Here is a 17,259-nt window from a genome sequence, read left to right as displayed (position 1 = left end):
TGTTTTGCAATTTGAGAGATTAATTTCACATAGGTGTTGGAATGCCAAGTGGACAAAAAGTCATTATTGTTGGTGTTTTCAGATATTGACAGTTCCCCCCTTTGTCGAGGTGCGGTACCCGCGGGGTGAAGGGGGTCTTGGCGGAGTAGGTAGGTGAGATTCGTGGCGAGACCTCCACACCTTTGGGGTCTGGTAGTGTCCCATTCTGCTGGAGGTGTAATTGAGTGGTGCCAGCCTTCGAGGTATGCTTTCCCGTCCCAACTGGAGGCGAGTCCGATGTCCCAGACGCAGCAGTACCTTCGGAGGCAAACTCCCTGTAGGATAGTTCGGCGGGGAGCGGAATCCACTCGTTGACAGTAAAAGCCATGAATGAGATGGTCTGTGGGGTGGTTTTTGTCAGTATAGACTGATTCACTGCCACCATTGTCTAAAAGTGTCCAGTTGAGAGTTTGTTTAGGGGTACCATCAGAAAAGAGTATATAGGAACCATTGAGGCAGTGGGCTCGGTTCCAAGGGCCATCTTTGGTGAGGATGAGCTTGCCCATTGACGTGTAGGAGGGTGACCGAATAAAAAGTTCCCAAGTCTGGTGAATAGTGAGGATAGGTTGTATGGAATGTCGAAGGAGCACACGGGTTTCGGGTAAGCAGAAATCAAAATCCCCTAGTCGGTCTGGGGTCCCTGTCTTCACCATATCGACAATTCCAAAGTCTAGATATTTGTATTCCATTTGTAGTCCAGGGCACGAGGCGTGAGTGTTCATGGAATGTTGAGAAAGGGCAGAGGTAATAGAAAGGAAGAGCAAGGTGGGTATCGTGGTTGTCATTGCAATGTCGGGTTGGCAGGTAGAGTTGTTGAACGGAGCTGTCAGATGGAGCTGTCAACCGGGGCTGTCAGGTGGAGCTGTCAGATGGAGCTGTCAGATGGAGCTGTCAGATGGAGCTGTCAGATGGAGCTGTCAAATGGAGCTGTCAGATGGAGCTGTCAGATGGAGCTGTCAGATGGAGCTGTCAAACGGGGGTGTGTGTTTTTCGGAGTTTGAGGCGAATTGGGGGTTGGCCGTTCTGGTCGGCTGCTGTGGTTATCTCTGAGGTCCAATGGGCTGGTGTGTGTGGTTGGTCAGGTCCGGTCTGTTGGGCTCGATTCGTGCCCCGATCTGGTCCGGTCTGTTGGGCTCGATTCGTGCCCCGATCTGGTCCGGTCTGTTGGGCTCGATTCGTGCCCCGATCTGGTCCGGTCTGTTGGGCTCGATTCGTGCCCCGATCTGGTCCGGTCTGTTGGTCGTCTTCTGTATCGGTGTCGTCGTCTGCCGGACGGCCTGGGACGCTGTAGGGTGAGTCGTCAGCGGTAGGTTCAGGTGGTGAAGCGGGTTTGCAGCGTGTGTGATGCAACCAGGCCGTCTTTTCTGCTACCTTAACGGAAGTTGGAGTGGTTAAAAGTATTTGGTAAGGACCCTCCCAGGTGGGCCGTAGGGGTATCTTATGGTAGGTTTTCGCTAGTATCCAGTCCCCTGGTTGGTATGGGTGGATATTTTCATCTAACGGAATGTTTTGACTTGAGGCTGCATATTTGTGGAGAAGAGTGAGTTGTTTTTGCAGCTGTATTACGTAGTTGGTTAATTCTGATTCGCCCACCTCTAATTCTGATGTTGGAAACTGGGTGTTGTATACTGGGGAAGGTCGTCCGAATAGTAATTCATAAGGAGATATTTTGAGGTTTCCCCGGGGACATGCTCTCAAATTATGGAGAACTAGTGGAAGGGCATTGACCCATTTGATGCCAGAGTCTTTGCAAAGTTTTCCCAGCTGTGTTTTAAGTTGCTGGTTCATTCTTTCGACCTGTCCGGAGGAAGGAGGATGGTATGGGGTATGTAATTTCCATTTGACTCCAAGGGCACTGGCTACTTGTTGGATTATGTCTGACGTGAAATGTGAGCCCCTGTCGCTGTCGATGTGTCTAGGGACTCCGAAACGGGGTATGATTTCTTGTATTAAAATCTTTGCGACGATGTGTGCAGTTGTCCTGCGAGTAGGGAAGCATTCGACCCACCCTGTTAACTGATCAATGATTACCAAAGCATGCTTGTAGCCTTGGCAGGGAGGAAGATCTATAAAATCTACTTGAAGGCTTTCGAATGGTACAAAAGCCCATGGTCTGGCCCCTGGTGGGCATCTGGCGGTATGTTTTGGGTTAAAACTCTGACAAGTATGGCAATTTTTGACAGCGGCTTTAGCGGCAAGTGCAAGACCTGGGGCGTACCAGCAGCGTTGTATTGTGTCAATCAGTTTTTCTCTCCCCCAGTGGGTACGTTGGTGTAGAACTCTTAGATGTTTAGGTACCCATAGCCTAGGCATTATGAGTCTTTTATCTGGGAAATACCAGACGTCATTTTCTAAGCGGGCTCCCTGTTCTTGCCATTTTTTAATCTCGTCAGGGGTTGCAGTTTTGTACATCTCAGTGTAATTTATATCTGATAGAACTTGTGGTCCTTGGAACTCATTATCTGCAGAAAGAGGTAAAAGGGCTGCATCTTGTGCTGCACTATCAGCGCGTCTGTTCCCTGTTGACACAGGGTCTCTGCCCTTTGTGTGCGCTTTGCAATGTACGACTGCAATTGCCTCAGGGAGGTGGATAGAATTCATGAGGCGTTGCACTAGGGATGCATGTGCAATCTGAGTACCTGCAGCGGTTAAGAAACCCCTCTGTAGCCAGATTTGTCCGGTAGCATGCACCAACCCAAAACAGTACTTCGAATCTGTGTAGATGGTGATCCTTTGTCCCGCCCCTAGTTCACAAGCTCTGATTAAAGCGATAAGTTCAGCCGCTTGTGCGCTGTATTTGGGATGGATGGGTCGTGCTTCCAAAGTCTCGCTATCGGTGACTATGGCATATCCGCTCTTCCGTTCACCTCCCACGACCTTGGAGCTCCCGTCGGTATAGAAAATGAGATCAGGCTCTGTTAAAGGGAGGTAGTCGAGATCCTCCCGGGGTTTTTCTACATGGCGGACTATCTGGGAACAGTCATGGTGTGGGGTGCCATCATCGGGAAGAGGCAGGAGGGTTGCAGGATTCAGTGAATTGACTCTTTTTATGGTGACATTTGATGGACTGAGGAGAATGGCCTCATATCTATTTAAACGTTGTATTGTAAAGCGTTGGCACCCTTGTAAGCTAAGGAGGGTTGCGACAGCATGAGGAACGTTGACTGTTAGATCGTGTCCCAGGACAGTTTCTTGTGCCTTCTCTAGGAGTAGGGCTGCGGCTGCTACGGCTCTAAGGCATCCTACGTTTCCTAATACGGTCGTGTCTAGTTGAAGGCTGTAATAAGCGACAGGTCTATTCCTCCCTTGGAAAGGTTGTGTAAGGACGCCTGAAGCTACTCCTTTATTCTCATGTACGAATAAGGAAAAGGGTAGTCTATAATCCGGGAGTCCGAGGGCAGGAGAGGTCCGCAGTTCTTTTTTAATAGATTCAAAGGCTTCAAGCGCCTCTGCAGACCATTGTAGTTGGTCTGGGGCATTGTCGTGTGTCATTGCTGTAAGGGGGCGGGTGAATTCCCCGTAGCGCGGAATCCATGCCCGGCAGAATCCACTCATTCCAATGAAACCCCGGAGTTGCCTTTTTGTTTTCGGTAGGGGTAATTTGGTTATAGCTTCGATTCGGTCCGTAGTTAGTGCTCGAGTACCCTCTCCTAGGATGTGGCCGAGATATTTCACTTCCTTTTTGCAGTATTGTATCTTTTTTGGAGACACTTTGTGTCCCTTTTGTGCTAGTATGTTTAAGAGAGTTATTGTGTCATTTTTACAGGATTCTAGATCCTGACTACAGAGTAAAATGTCATCAACATAAAGCCTGAGGGCTGAACCCCCTGGCAGAATGACGTCTGATAGATCTTGGTGTAATATAGATGAAAATATTGCCGGGGATTCTACATATCCTTGGGGCAACCGGGTCCACGTTAACTGCCCTGTCCGCCAGGTGAAGGCAAAAAGGAATTGGCTTTCCGGGTCTACAGGAATGCTGAAGAAGGCAGAGCATAGGTCTATGACAGAGTAGACTACTGTTCCCTCAGGAATGGTGCTTAGGAGGTGGTGTGGGTTCGCGACTACCGCGTGTCGGGGAATGACGAAAGAGTTAACGAGTCTGAGATCTTGGACCAGGCGCCATTTGACGGGATTTGTGTTGGGCTTCTTGACGGGGAGAAGAGGGGTGTTGCAGGGAGAGGCACATGGGACTAAGACTCCCATCCTCAAAAATTCATCGATCATCGGGGTCAGTCCATCTATTGCGTCTGGAGGAAGGGGGTATTGCTTAGTACAAGGGAAGGGTAGATCTTTTCTGTAGTTAATCTTGACTGGCACTGCAGACCTTAAGAGCCCGACGGAGGTTGACTCGGTTCCCCATAAGGAAGGGGAGACATTATTTAACAGTTCGGACGGAAGGTCAATGGTAGTGTTATGGGCTTCCTGTAAGACTCCCTGAAAACTGAAGATGGACTCATTTGGCATATGCAGATAAATCCCTTCTTGGCCACACTGTATGGTGGCATTTAGTTTACAGAGCAGATCCCTCCCCAATAGATTGACGGGGCTAGAGGTTAACAAGAAAGTATGTTTGACGGATAGCGGTCCAACGGAAACTTTCGCAGGTCGGGAAAGAGGGCAGTTCCGAGGGATTCCATCCAGTCCCATTACGGTTCTGGTTTCTTCCCCGGGGGTCAAATGGCTATTTGTAAGGGTAGAGTAGGTGGCTCCGGTATCCAAAAGGCAATCGTAAGACTGTCCGTCGATTTGCATTGTGCATATTGGGTCAGAAGATGACAGTTGTAAGACGGGGCAAAGGAAGGAGAAGGAGGCGGGATCTGCTTCTAATTGTCAATGTGGTTGGTACTCGTCCATCACCATTTCATGTGCTGAATTGGTGGTGCGGTTAGCCGGCTTAAAGGGATTTTGTGGATCTTGGGTGAGGTTCCTGGTTCTTGGTTGTGGAGGGGGAGGACCCGCACGATGTTGCGTATGGGTCGTGGGTTGAGTGGGTCCATAGGGAAGGTTTGACTCTCTGGGCTTGGGGTAGAGGGATTCTTGATGGTCTGGCCTGTAGGTTCTAAAGTCTCTATAGTCGGACCGTGCAATTTCTGGTAGGAGGGGACAAAATCTTCTTATGTGCCCTATTTCTTCGCAGTTATAGCAAACCCGCCGGTCTCGGGAGTCGGATCCCCTCGGTTTGCCTTTGTCTTTGAAAGCGGGGACTCCTCCTGCATAAGCTAATACTCGCGGAGAATCGGGCTTCTGATCTTTCTTTCTCCGCTCGTCTCTAGAGTTAAAGACCGACTTGGCAATGGAAAGGATCTCGGTTATAGTCTTTCCGTCGTACCCCAGATGCGAGTTTAGGGCTTTCCTTATATCTGCCGTCGCCTGGTCTTTGAAGAAGCCTTTGACTATGACTTCGTGCTGGGGACTTTCCGGGTCTATCCCACCCCAGGTTTTGATAGCAGAGACTAGACGGGTGTAATAGTCGGATGGGTGTTCTTCTGGCCCTTGAAGGACGGCTTGGACTTTTGTCCAGTTTACAGTTCGCTGACCAGCAGCTTTTATTCCATCTAAGATGGCCTTTTTGAAAATTTTTAGACCCCATATGCCATCGTCGGTGTTGTAGTCCCAGTCTGGGTCATTAAGTATCGTCTGGGCAGTCAGTGGGGTCATCGAGGCGGGGCGATTTGGTTGATAGCCTTCTCGTGTTAGAGCCTCCCCCGCTTTTGCTAATATCTCCCTCTTCTCTGCTTCGTTAAAAAGGGCCCCAAGCAACATGTGAACATCTGCCCAAGTAGGATTGTGAGTAGAGAAAATGGTGGCCACCTGGCGGTGGCATTTGTCGGGGTCGTCTCTTAAGGAGGGCATCTTGTCGGACCAATTCATCAAGTCCGAGGTAAGGAAGGGCTGATGAGTAAAGACCATGCGTGGTGGGTCTCCTGCTCTGGCTGGGGGTATAGGTAATGCTCGCAGAGGAAAAGCACCTTCTATTTCTCCATTCTGCAGATTATCCCTGTTTCTAGTTCTGCTGGAGACAGGTCCCTCTCTTTCTCCGTTTAAAAGTTGCCCGTTGAGGAGGGGTCCAAGATCCAAGCCTACTTGGTCTTCTCCCGAGGTGGGAGTACTTGAGAGGAGGTTAGGTGGTGAAACACTTGGTATATTTTGAGAAGGGGCAACAGTGGGTGGGTCCGCTACGCGTTGTCCTAGTCCCGCACCTTGGGAAGGGGTAACGGCAGTTGGATCTGTTGCGTTTCCCCTCGGTCCCGCGCCCCCTCCACCGGATCCTGTCCTGTCTCCTGCCCCGGGTCCTGGCAATCGGGAAGTTCGAGGTTCAGGGTAGTAGAAAGGGACGAGGGTCCTATCCAATTGTTCCTCCTGGGCTCTAATCTCGTCATATGGAGGGGGTCTGGTTGGTTTCAGTACCGCCATCTGACGGGCAATTTGAGCTTGCTGCCGTTGAAATAATTCGCGGGCTTCGATGAAGACATTTAGGTAATATAATTGTTGAGGTTTCTCATCAGCCAAATAAGACTTAAGTGCTTGCATTCTCATGAGATTAAAGGAACCATGAGGCGGCCATTGAGAGGATGGTTCCAGGTGGTGGGTAAAAGCGACCCACGAGATGTTACAGAGATCCCTCAGTTTGGATTTTGAGAGTCCCTTTCTCCCTCTCAGTTCCTTCCAGTTGAGGAGGACAAATTGTAGAGGGGTATCGGAGTCCTTTCCGGAGCGAAAAGGCTTCATAGAAGCCTTGTCGCTAGGAGGAGTCCAATCAGAGTGTTGAGAAACGTTGGCTCCCATTACTCTGTTCTATGGAAATGGGGTTCGCTAGCGATGTATACTACAGAGGGAAAATAGACAGACAAGGGGACACACACACACGCACGCACGAAAAGGGGAAATAGAGAAAAAATAGTATTCTTTCAGTAATTTAGGTACCTCAGCTTATTTCTATTGAATTTAATCCTCTCTACCATTAACTATAACTAACTTATCATCTATACTTCAAAAACATCAGCCTTGAACTCACGGGTCTCTCTCTCTCTACCCGATACACACGACACAACTCCTAAAGTTTCTACTGCAGTACTGCTTACAACTGGTCCTAGTGTGGGGCCCCAATTCATGAGCCACCCCTTCTACCCTCCACGACAGCCTCCTGCCTAGTCTTTGAGACTAAATTCGGAACCTTTACTGGACGCTTGCGCAGTGCAATGCCAGATCAAGGTCCGAGAAAATGATAGTTTGGAAAGGAAACAAACGACCTTGCGTTCTCACATACCCGGGTCATCGCCAGGCAGGAGGGGCGGCTTCGTTTGCATTATAGATGAGACAGGAGAGAGGGAGAGAAAGGCTTGGATGGACGCCCCTGGACGACTCCGAGAGGGGAACGTCAGAGAAAAGGACAGTAAAGAGCCGCGCTTTCCCGGACTCAATTCCAAGACGGAAAACGGGGGAGAAAAGGATAGGGAGAGAAAAATTTTTTTTCTTTGAAGGGTGCCTCCGGCCGACTCCGAGGGAGGGACGTCAGAGAAATAACTAAGAGCCACGCTTTCCCGGACTCAATTCCAAGACGGAAAACGGGGGAGAAAAGGATAGGTAGCTTAAGGCGTACCCGGACGACTCCGAGGGGTAAGCGCCGGAAAACAGTTAAAGGTACCACAATTTCCCCGGACACACTCCGCGTAAGAAATTGAGGGGAGAGAAAGAGAAAGGTTTTGGCGTACCCAGACGACTCCGAGAGGTAAACGCCGGAAAACAGTCAAAGGTACCACAATTTCCCCGGACACACTCCGCGTAAGAAATTGAGGGGAGAGAAAGAGAAAGGTTTTGGCGTACCCAGACGACTCCGAGAGGTAAACGCCAGACAGTAAAGTTCCACGATCTCCTGGCCACTTTCCGAAGGGGAGAATCGGGTTAGAAAAGGACAAAGTTAGAGCATACCCGGCCGACTCCGAGGGGTTACGCCAGAAATGAAAGAAGGAAAGTCTGGCTGTCGTGGGGACACTGCTTCTCCACCCCCCTCCCAATGTGTTTTACTTCAAACCATACTCACGTTCGAAGATGTCCCCCGCAGATCCCGGGATCCTTTTCTTCTAGCCGGCTTTTACCTCGCCTTTGCTCTCTCTGGTCGGGCTTCTGGTGACGGTTGATTACCGCCCGCAAAGAGGAGGCAGGGAGAGGAAAAAGGATCCCTGGGCTAAGGTTGCCCAGTGGCGCCCGATCCCCTCTATCTCCCCTCTCACCTCTGCAGGAGAACCAAGTGTCCCTGAGCACGGTCGCCAAAAACTGTTACGGGAGAATCCGAGGGCTCTCTTGGACAAATGAAGACACCGACCAGGGCAATTCAGAGCAAAACAGCAGCCAGTAGGCTCGGTCTTTATTAAGGAAAAGACTGTCGCGACAGGGCTCCCACCGTCCACGAGGTGAAGCAAGATGGAAGCCCCGAACAAAAGATGACCCTAACTTTTATTAGTTGCTAATCCCCCAAACTACACCCCCAGAATTACATCATATTTACATCATGATTACATTAGAATTAGGAGGAGTCGAGGAGGGGCTTCACAGGTAATCCGAGTGTCATGACACCTGGCCAGAGCTTCCTCTCCCCTCCCCACATGAGTCACTCTGAAAAACAAAGGAGAAGGGCGAAGTTTCCTGCCAAATCAACACAACCTCTCCAGGGGTGGGGGTGTCTGCTCCCCCAGGTATCATGGAATAACCCCACCACTTGGCCTTCCATCATATATGTCATCTCTTTCATCTGTACCACACCGACTTGCATTTATTCGTGCAAGGTTCAATGTTTTTCCATCGAACCTGCTGAGCCACAGATTTTCCAAGGGTTTGGTGTCTCCGCTATGCGAGTGTGACGGGAAAACAGTTGAATCTCTTCCACATATAATGTTCAACTGTCCCTTACATAGCATAGCCAGGACTAAATTCCTGGGTCCTGCTTTACTGCGCTTGGTTGGCAGGCCTGTTGAGTCACATGCCGCACTGCTTTTGCAGGATACAGATCCTTCTGTAACTCTGCAGGTGGCGAGATTCCTGAATGCGGTTATCTCACACACAAAAACCACCAAAAAACAACATCAACAACAAAAACTAATCGGACAGTTATGATGAGAGTGCATGACGGATCTCGTCTCCAGTTCTCCTTTTTCTGTGAACCGTCCCTTGGATTTTTCCGGGCCCCAAGCTGTTATTTGTCACTGCTCAATGACCCACCCTTGCATCGTGGTGTTCCCCTTCTGTTGTTAGATGTATTGGTTTTTATGTTTCTGTGCTTTTAGGTTTGTACATATTTTATGGGCTAATAGCCGTAAATAAATTTGAATTTGATTTGAATTTCCTGCCCCCTGAGGGGAATTCGGTCAGTGTCCTTTGTGAGAGTCCGCGTGGAATACACTAAGATATGCAAGTTATTGTATCCCTGATGGCCCGGTGTCTGAGTTCATCGCGAGGGCTATCAAGGTTATCCTGTCAGCAGGGAAAGTACGTGACTGCTCGGTCAAGGGATTATGGCCGCTCCGTCCCAAGTCACCCCCCTTTGATAGTCCTTGTAACGTGCAGTGGAATAAAAGTGGTCCGATGAAAATCCGACATATGGCTGATTTTTGGTGAATATAAAACGGCGAAAGACTTTGAAGTTCAACCCAGTTCCAAGTTCAGGAAACAATGTAACAAGGTCTTGATTGGATCAGTCATGGTTGACTGAACTCGGAAACGTTGTATTAGTGGGCTGTCAAACAGGGACGCAGCGAATGTCGGCTGCAGTACCAGCGCGGCCGCCACCAGGGGCGCTGTTCGGCAACGATGATTGGCTGAGGCGGCGGCTGTTTGACCTAGAGTTCAGGCACCCGGTCTACTCACAGTAAAATGGGGCCATAAGCGGAGCGCTTATGGCGAACGGTTGTCAGTCTAGCGCTTCCTTATTTACGGAAGGCTTTTAGGAGATGACCCTCTAAAGGGACATCTCCCGGGTCAGGGAGGGGAGAAGCGTGTATGTGTGTGTGGTGCTTGTGTGGTACACGTGTAGATGAAGGGGGGGGTGATTTCCGGTGACACTATGTCTCAAAATGAGCAAAGTGGAGTCTTGTGCTTTTTTGGTGGGTGGGTGCAGAATATATCTTTCCATTTGTTTTGTTTTGTTTTTCAATTTAATACTGAGGTCTTGTGCAATAATATTTTTCCAGACTTAAGGTGTGTACACACTGCATGTTAATGCATATTCAGTGTGCCTTTCAGGGGTGCTGTACACATGACACCATTCCCATGTCATCCCTGTGCCACACTATCTGTCAATCTAAAGTGCATTCTGCTGGATCAGTTATAATCTGTTTTGTGCTAAGAATACCAATAATAATAACAATACTTAATTACTTGCCCTAAGACTAAAGAAGGTCCCTCAACCATGCTTAAGTCACTAGGTAGCAATGGACTTACTCATAGAGTCAGAAGTTTCTTTTCTTGCTGCTCTTCTGTTCTTGATTAAAATACACAATAAAGTTATTGTTTAATTTTCTGAATGAACTTTTTGGTACACTTCAGAAATGATTATGTACCCAAATTTTATTCTCTCTTGTGTTTTATTAAAAAGACTCTCCTCTGCATTTGTTTACATGATTTGGATTATGGCACATTTGTAGCCAACTGCATTTTTTCCACTCATGAAAACTAATATCAAACCAGAGAGTGTACCTTTCTTCTGGAATCTATTCTAATATTACTTGCATCAATATGTTAAGTTATATTGCACTGACTCATGATAAAATCAAAATTATTTACACACACATACCCCCCTCCACAACCACACATACAACGTAAGTCATACTGGTATTAATCATCTCCAAAGTGATCTATGTAACCATGGTAATAGTATGTTTGTATTCTGTATTTTATCTGGTCTTCAAAGTTTGGAACCTTTCAGAAAGTAATCCAGCTGATTAAAAATGTTATTTCTGTAGCACGAACCTATCTTTGCAGCTGTCAGGCTGAGTCTATCATTGATAAGTATAGTAAACAATATGTCCTATTCTTTGCTACAGACCATCGAATACAGATGCCAGGTATCAATCATAGCCTAGGTTCTCAGTGTTTCTTCCATATTTTCTTCCACTTCAGGCAGTGAAGCCTCTGGCACTGATTGGGTGGTCTAAGAGTTCTTCTGCAAAGGAAAGCAAGATTATCAGTTTGGCTGGGCTTCAAACCCCAGGCAGGAATAGCTTTGCAAAACAGACTGAGGACTGAGCAGAGATCCTAAGAGGTAACGAAAAACAAACCTCAGAGACAAGGCGATAGGAAGGGGTGTAAGGGATTGAGAAAGAACCTGATGGAAGGATAAGTGAAAGAGAAGGAAGGAAAAGAGAAGGAAAAACAGACAAGGCAAAGAACTGAGGTAAGGCTATGAGAGATGAACCTATGAAGAAACTTTCCAGCATCTAAAGTCTGAGGCAGATCTGTGTTGCATTTAGTGCATAGTGATATGCCAGCCTTCAGGACCAGAAAGTAGGGTCCAGGATTGGAGGTGGGGAGAAGAGACAGGCTTTACTTGAATAACCACACAGCTTGGCCAAAAGCTTCTAGCTTCATTTCATTCTGTGATGTGATGTTCACTATAGCCAACCCAATCCTGTCTATTAGCTCATCTAAGTTTGCCTGGGGCCAGTGCTCATAGTTAAGCTAATTGCTTGTCATCCTATCTGCATGTCAGTAAATGGCAACAGAGTTCTAGGCAGGAATGCTTCTCTAGTAACTCCCCTATATATACTCATCTTCACTTAATGCAAACACAGATCTTCCCATTGACAGATCACTCGTGATGACAGCCGCTGTCTGTCGTCCCCCAAAAACAACCCAAATACTGTATCTTATATTTTGCTCTTGCTGATTTGCTGCTGTACATAAATGGACTCCCCTCAAATGGTTGTGTAATGCTGGCCGATATCTGTTATTTTCTTCTGAATTTGCTGTTCTCAGTAAACACTACCTCTGGGGGCAAATAGAGGGGAGTTTTTCAGCAGGAAACTAACGTCACAATCAGGAACACATTTTGGATCAGCAGACTGGTCACACAGCTTATTTTTATTTGAAATAAAAGTACCAGCTTAAGAATGCTTTTTTTAAAAAAATAACAGTGCAGTAGTTTGGAACTTAATTTAAAGGTTCTCTGTGCTGTTGCTACTCAAAGTGGAGGTCTGGGCTTTTGTTACCTTAATATGCAATTTGCAATCATGCAGATTAACAAGATTTTCAAACAGCATTACAATGCAGGCACAGTGGGACAAAGCCTTGGTTTTTTGTGTTCCTTTAAAAACAGTTTTAATTTCCTGAGTGCAATACGTGAGTCAAGACGTGTATTTGGAATTAAGCTTTTCAAAATGTTTAATTTAGTTCCATATGGAATGTTCAGAAATATCAAATGAACTTTTTGGTCTTGGTTCAGTTAAACTGTGATTGCATGAATCAAAGAAATGGCAAATGTTTGCATCAATGTAGCTCCAACATCACTCTCACAATGGAATTGGAGCAGTGTTAAATGTAAGTGCTCTGTGTTCATGTGTGCGACTTGCGTAGATGTGATCAAGTCAGCCTTAATTACCATTCTTTGTCACACTGAGCATGCCATAAATCAAAGTAAAAAATTCAAAAGGGGGGAAAACTCATTATCAGAGTGTTGTACAAAAATGTCACACGCTAAGGAGGAGAAATTTGGGTTACTCCCTAATCACATAACCACGAATTATATATAGCCAGTATTCAAGAAGATTGGCAGAGATTTTTCAGGACTCATTTAAGAGGTATGCCCTTTCTCATCAATAATGAAGAAGAGCCGCACATAATGATGGAAGTTGAATCAGCTTCTGTTCCCTGGAGGTGCACACAAATCTGTACAATTTAGGAGGAAATTTCCATAGTTCCCATTTTGAACCTTTTCAGAACCTGAGTGTGGTCTGCCTCTGGAGGAGTTTGAAGAATGAGACAAGGGTTATAATCAGACAAGAGCTTTTTCATGTGAGGTTTCCAGGTTTTACTGTTAGCAGGTTTCAGTGCTGTATTCACACCTTTGTGATTTTCCATTGCAGTATTGCATAGAAATTATGTTTCAAGACAATCACACCAGTTGGCATGGCTTAAGGGTTTTGTATCTGTTTTCTCCTCCCCTTCTTGGCCACGCCGCCCCCCCCCCCAACCCATCCTGCAAAGGCACACAGACTTCTGCAGTTGAATGAAAGGTACTTGTAGTGAAATCCTAATGGTGTCTACTCAGAAAGAGTTAGAAAGATTTGTTGAATTCAGTGGAACTTACGGTACTCTCAGGCAAGTGGTGTTAGGATCACAGCCTTGAGTGAGAAGAAAGGTTGCTTGCATGGCCTTTAAGCAGACATGGCTTTGTATGTCTCAGTGGCCTTGGAATAACCCAATATTATCTTTGCAGTGTGTGCCTGGCAGATATATTTCACCCACTTGCCTCTTTCTCACTTTTGGATCACTTTCCCCCCACCCCTCCCTTCTCCCCAATCTCCAAGGTAACACATGTTTTTATGAAAGGGGGAGGGCGATCTCAGAATCAGAATAGAAGCTGAGGAGAAATCTGGGTAGCATGGAAGTCCAGCGGTGTGGAAGTCTGGGTAGTGTGGAAGTGCCAGCAGATCACACCCACTGCAATAATTACAGGTAAGGTGGTAAGAGAAGGAGCTGCAGTGAGATTTATCCAGAAAATAAGTTCTGAATTGGCATGGTGAAAAATCCAAATAGATTTTCTCTGTGAGACCCCAAACCAGAAAACTAGCATAAACAAACAAACACCTGGAAAATACAAAAAAGGGGGGTGGACTAAGCCACCATCTGATTGCACCCAACCTTTCCTTCCTTCCACCCATCAATGACCATTGTGTAAGGGAGGGGAGAAGAGCAGGGATCATAGAATCATGAAATTGTTGAGTTGGAAGGGACCCCGAGAGTCATCTAGTCCAATCCCCTGCAATGCAGGAATCTCAGCTAAAGCATCCATGGCAGATAACCATCCAAGCTCTGCTTAAAAGCCCTCAATGAAGAAGAGTCCACCAAAGGAATCTGTTCTACTGTTGAACTGATGAACTCATTGTCCCTGTCTCCTCCATCACACAAATTTCATTGTCTTCCATATGTTGGGAAGGCATCTAGTGTAATGGGGACCCTTGTTGTACTCTTATAGTATCTTCCTCTTGTCATTCTTTATTTATTTGATTAGTCCCTTGCTAAGAAGGTCTCCAAGTGACTTACATTTAAAAACAAAAGCTCATGTAGGCTCCCTGTGCAATTTAGAACCCCGGTCTTCTAAGCTTCTGAATCATGTTGGGAGCGCACACAAGTAAGGAATGCTTCCCACTGCAGAGATTCTCGCCCCTACATGTGGAAGGCACTGAAACCACAGCCAAGAGGGTGATCTTCCCTTTGTTGTGTGAAGTTGAATACTTGAAGAGGGAAGTGATCCCATGTTTTGAGGGGGGACATCCAAGCAAGAGAGAATGGAAGGAGTTATTTAGAGAGCAGGGAAGATCAGGGGCTTTTGGGCAACTGAAGGCAATGGCCGCATTTGTTTCCTCTATGTCTGTGGATGGAAGAAGTCAGACTTTAGTGCACTCATCTTTAGTGTGCATTGGTGTTAACAGCTTTGTGAAATGTCTACACTAGGATGTTCTAATGAGGATTTAAACTTTAATGGTACAGTATACCCTGGATAGGCAGTTACTGTGTCATAATAGAGAGCCAAGGAAGTCGCTAGTTCAATTCACACAGCACAGCTATAGATGAATCAATAATATTTTAAGCTAGAACATATTAGAAAGTTATCTAGCCTGAGGAATACCATGAATTTACATTTCTTTCTTTCCCCCACGCTTTTCAGAGGAGGAAGAAAGAAAAAGAAGATATAAGAAAATTGCTAAGATTTTTTCTTTTCAGGTACATATTTTTAAGGACTACAAAGAAGTCTGATTGTAAACTTACTTTCCTAAAAGTATTGAATTCTGGATATCATTATTATGACCAATTTTTAGATGGGGGGGAAGGGTTGAAATAATAGTTCAAATAGCTAGGTTTTTGGCACCAGCTAATCTTACGGTTCTCTGACTCTGGCTCACGGAGTAAATTAAAGTTATTGAGCCTTTGTTTGTTTTTGTTACTGCCTTTCATGCGAGGATAAAAAGAACTTGCAACCTCTTCACAATCCATGGTAGGGGCAGGGTGACTTGATAGGCATCAAGCAGGGAATCTGAAGGGAGTGTGGTATGTGCTTGTGCCACACTGGTGATTCCAGCTGTAGGACAAAGATAACATTTTACCAGGTCAGCTGACATAGATGTATCCTCCCAGCACCAAAATACTTAGACAATGGTTTGTAGTTTGAGGCTCTTTTTAAAATCTAGGCCTGATATTCTGTCTGAACCTTTTTAATTGTAATTAAAGGGGTAGATAAAAGTGTCACAAGTGATCGCCCTCCCCCGGTGCCCTCAAAACAGAAGAAAGGTTGCAGGTAATTAGGGTTGGCACATTTAATTACAGTTCTAATTACACAAACCCTTTTCAGCCTAAAACAGCAAGAAATAATCCCTGCTGCTTAATGGAAGCTATTCTTTCTACCAGTCAGCAATTCGGTGAAACATCCACTCATTTATGTAAAGGTCATTATAGCAGCATCTCACCTCATTGTCAACCATGTGGATAGGACGATCTGGTATATACTGTGTCGTATGTCTGTTATATTCTCTATTTGAGTCGCCCATACTGATCTCCAAGATTTTAGTTTCTTATTCCCTCAATCACTCACACCAGTGATGGGCAACCTAGTTAGTTAATGTTGTTAATATTGTTTTATGGATTATGAGTGCCGTAGTTACATGTATAATCAGTTCTGGCCACAATTCAGAGAGAGGTCCTTCAGCATTATTTTACCAAGGCATTTTCACAGCTCCAGTTTTGTATATCCATCTTGCAAACTCTTGTGCACAGCTTATTGTGCATTATTCTCTGGCACAAAATCTGCTGTTCATTTTGCTCCTGGCATAAGCACATCACTAGGTTTGGGCATTTTACGTGGAATGCTTTAAGACGTGTACAGGCAAAAAAATGCAAAATGATCTCCTCTTGAGTGTACTTGAGGTCACAAAGCCTATAGTCCCAGTGGTGTCACAAAAGCAGTGGTGGTAGAATGCAGCAGAAGATTCTTATGTTTCTTCAATTGTTCAAAGTTAAAAGAATGCAAAATATTAAATGGAGAATTTAGAATAACAGTAGCGTTTGCAAACACTGCAATGCATGAAAAGCCAAAAGTGAATTAATGAAAAACTTCAACAACCTATACCAACTTCACTCTGCCCAGTCACCAACAGCATGGATAGTTTTAAAGTGAACTAAACTGATCTGTTCAAAGTGCTTCATTATATTTTATACACTTGTATCCACTGGGGAATTGTTATGGCTTATTTAAGGGTAAGAGTTTTATTGGCTGGAATTACATATTGCATTAAACATGATGGCACAGCTGAATAAACCAACCTCTCAATTCCCTTTGCCTTTCATAAAATCTAGGGCAACTTAACTGTGTCTTGAGGTCAAAATGTTGTGTTCTTCCTCACAGGCTGGTGGTGGCAACTGAATCTCCTGGAGCAGTACCTGATTTATTGCAGCAGACAAGGCTTTTCTGATAGATGGGAGTACTAAAAACTCGTGCAGTGACGATACAACAAGGACATGGGCAAGTCTCCACAAAATTTGATTTCTCCTGGGCAATGTGACTTCTAGACCAGTTCAGAAGTGTACAGACCTATTTCTGTGATGTGCAGTATGCTAGTGGGTTGGGGGAAGTCAAGGGGTTTTCCACTCACTATCTGATCAATGTTTCGCTTTGTATTTTCTGCTTTAAAATATCACAGGTTCAGTTCTAGAGACCCAAACCCCCATATTGGACAAACAGGATGATGATCTCATGTATTGCCTTAGAATTTAGTTTAGCACTTAGCATATTGACACAGTTTCAAGTATCAACAGTGTGCTGATGATCACACAAAGTTATCTTCTGGTTTGCTGATTAATAAGGTACTTGCAAGAAAATGAATAAACCTTGTGAAAATTTTGTTCTCGGGGAAGGAACTTGATCTTTATCTTGGTGAAGGGAGAAAAGGTTATTCAGCAACAGATGGGTTTTGCACACAGGGAAAAATAAAGCAAAAGGATGCCAATAAACCT

Source organism: Podarcis gaigeae (assembly GCF_964106915.1).
Source record: "Podarcis gaigeae genome assembly, chromosome: 3".
NCBI lineage: Eukaryota > Metazoa > Chordata > Lepidosauria > Squamata > Lacertidae > Podarcis > Podarcis gaigeae.
The sequence above is the reverse complement of the archived record's forward strand: the minus strand, read 5'-3'. Positions refer to the sequence as shown.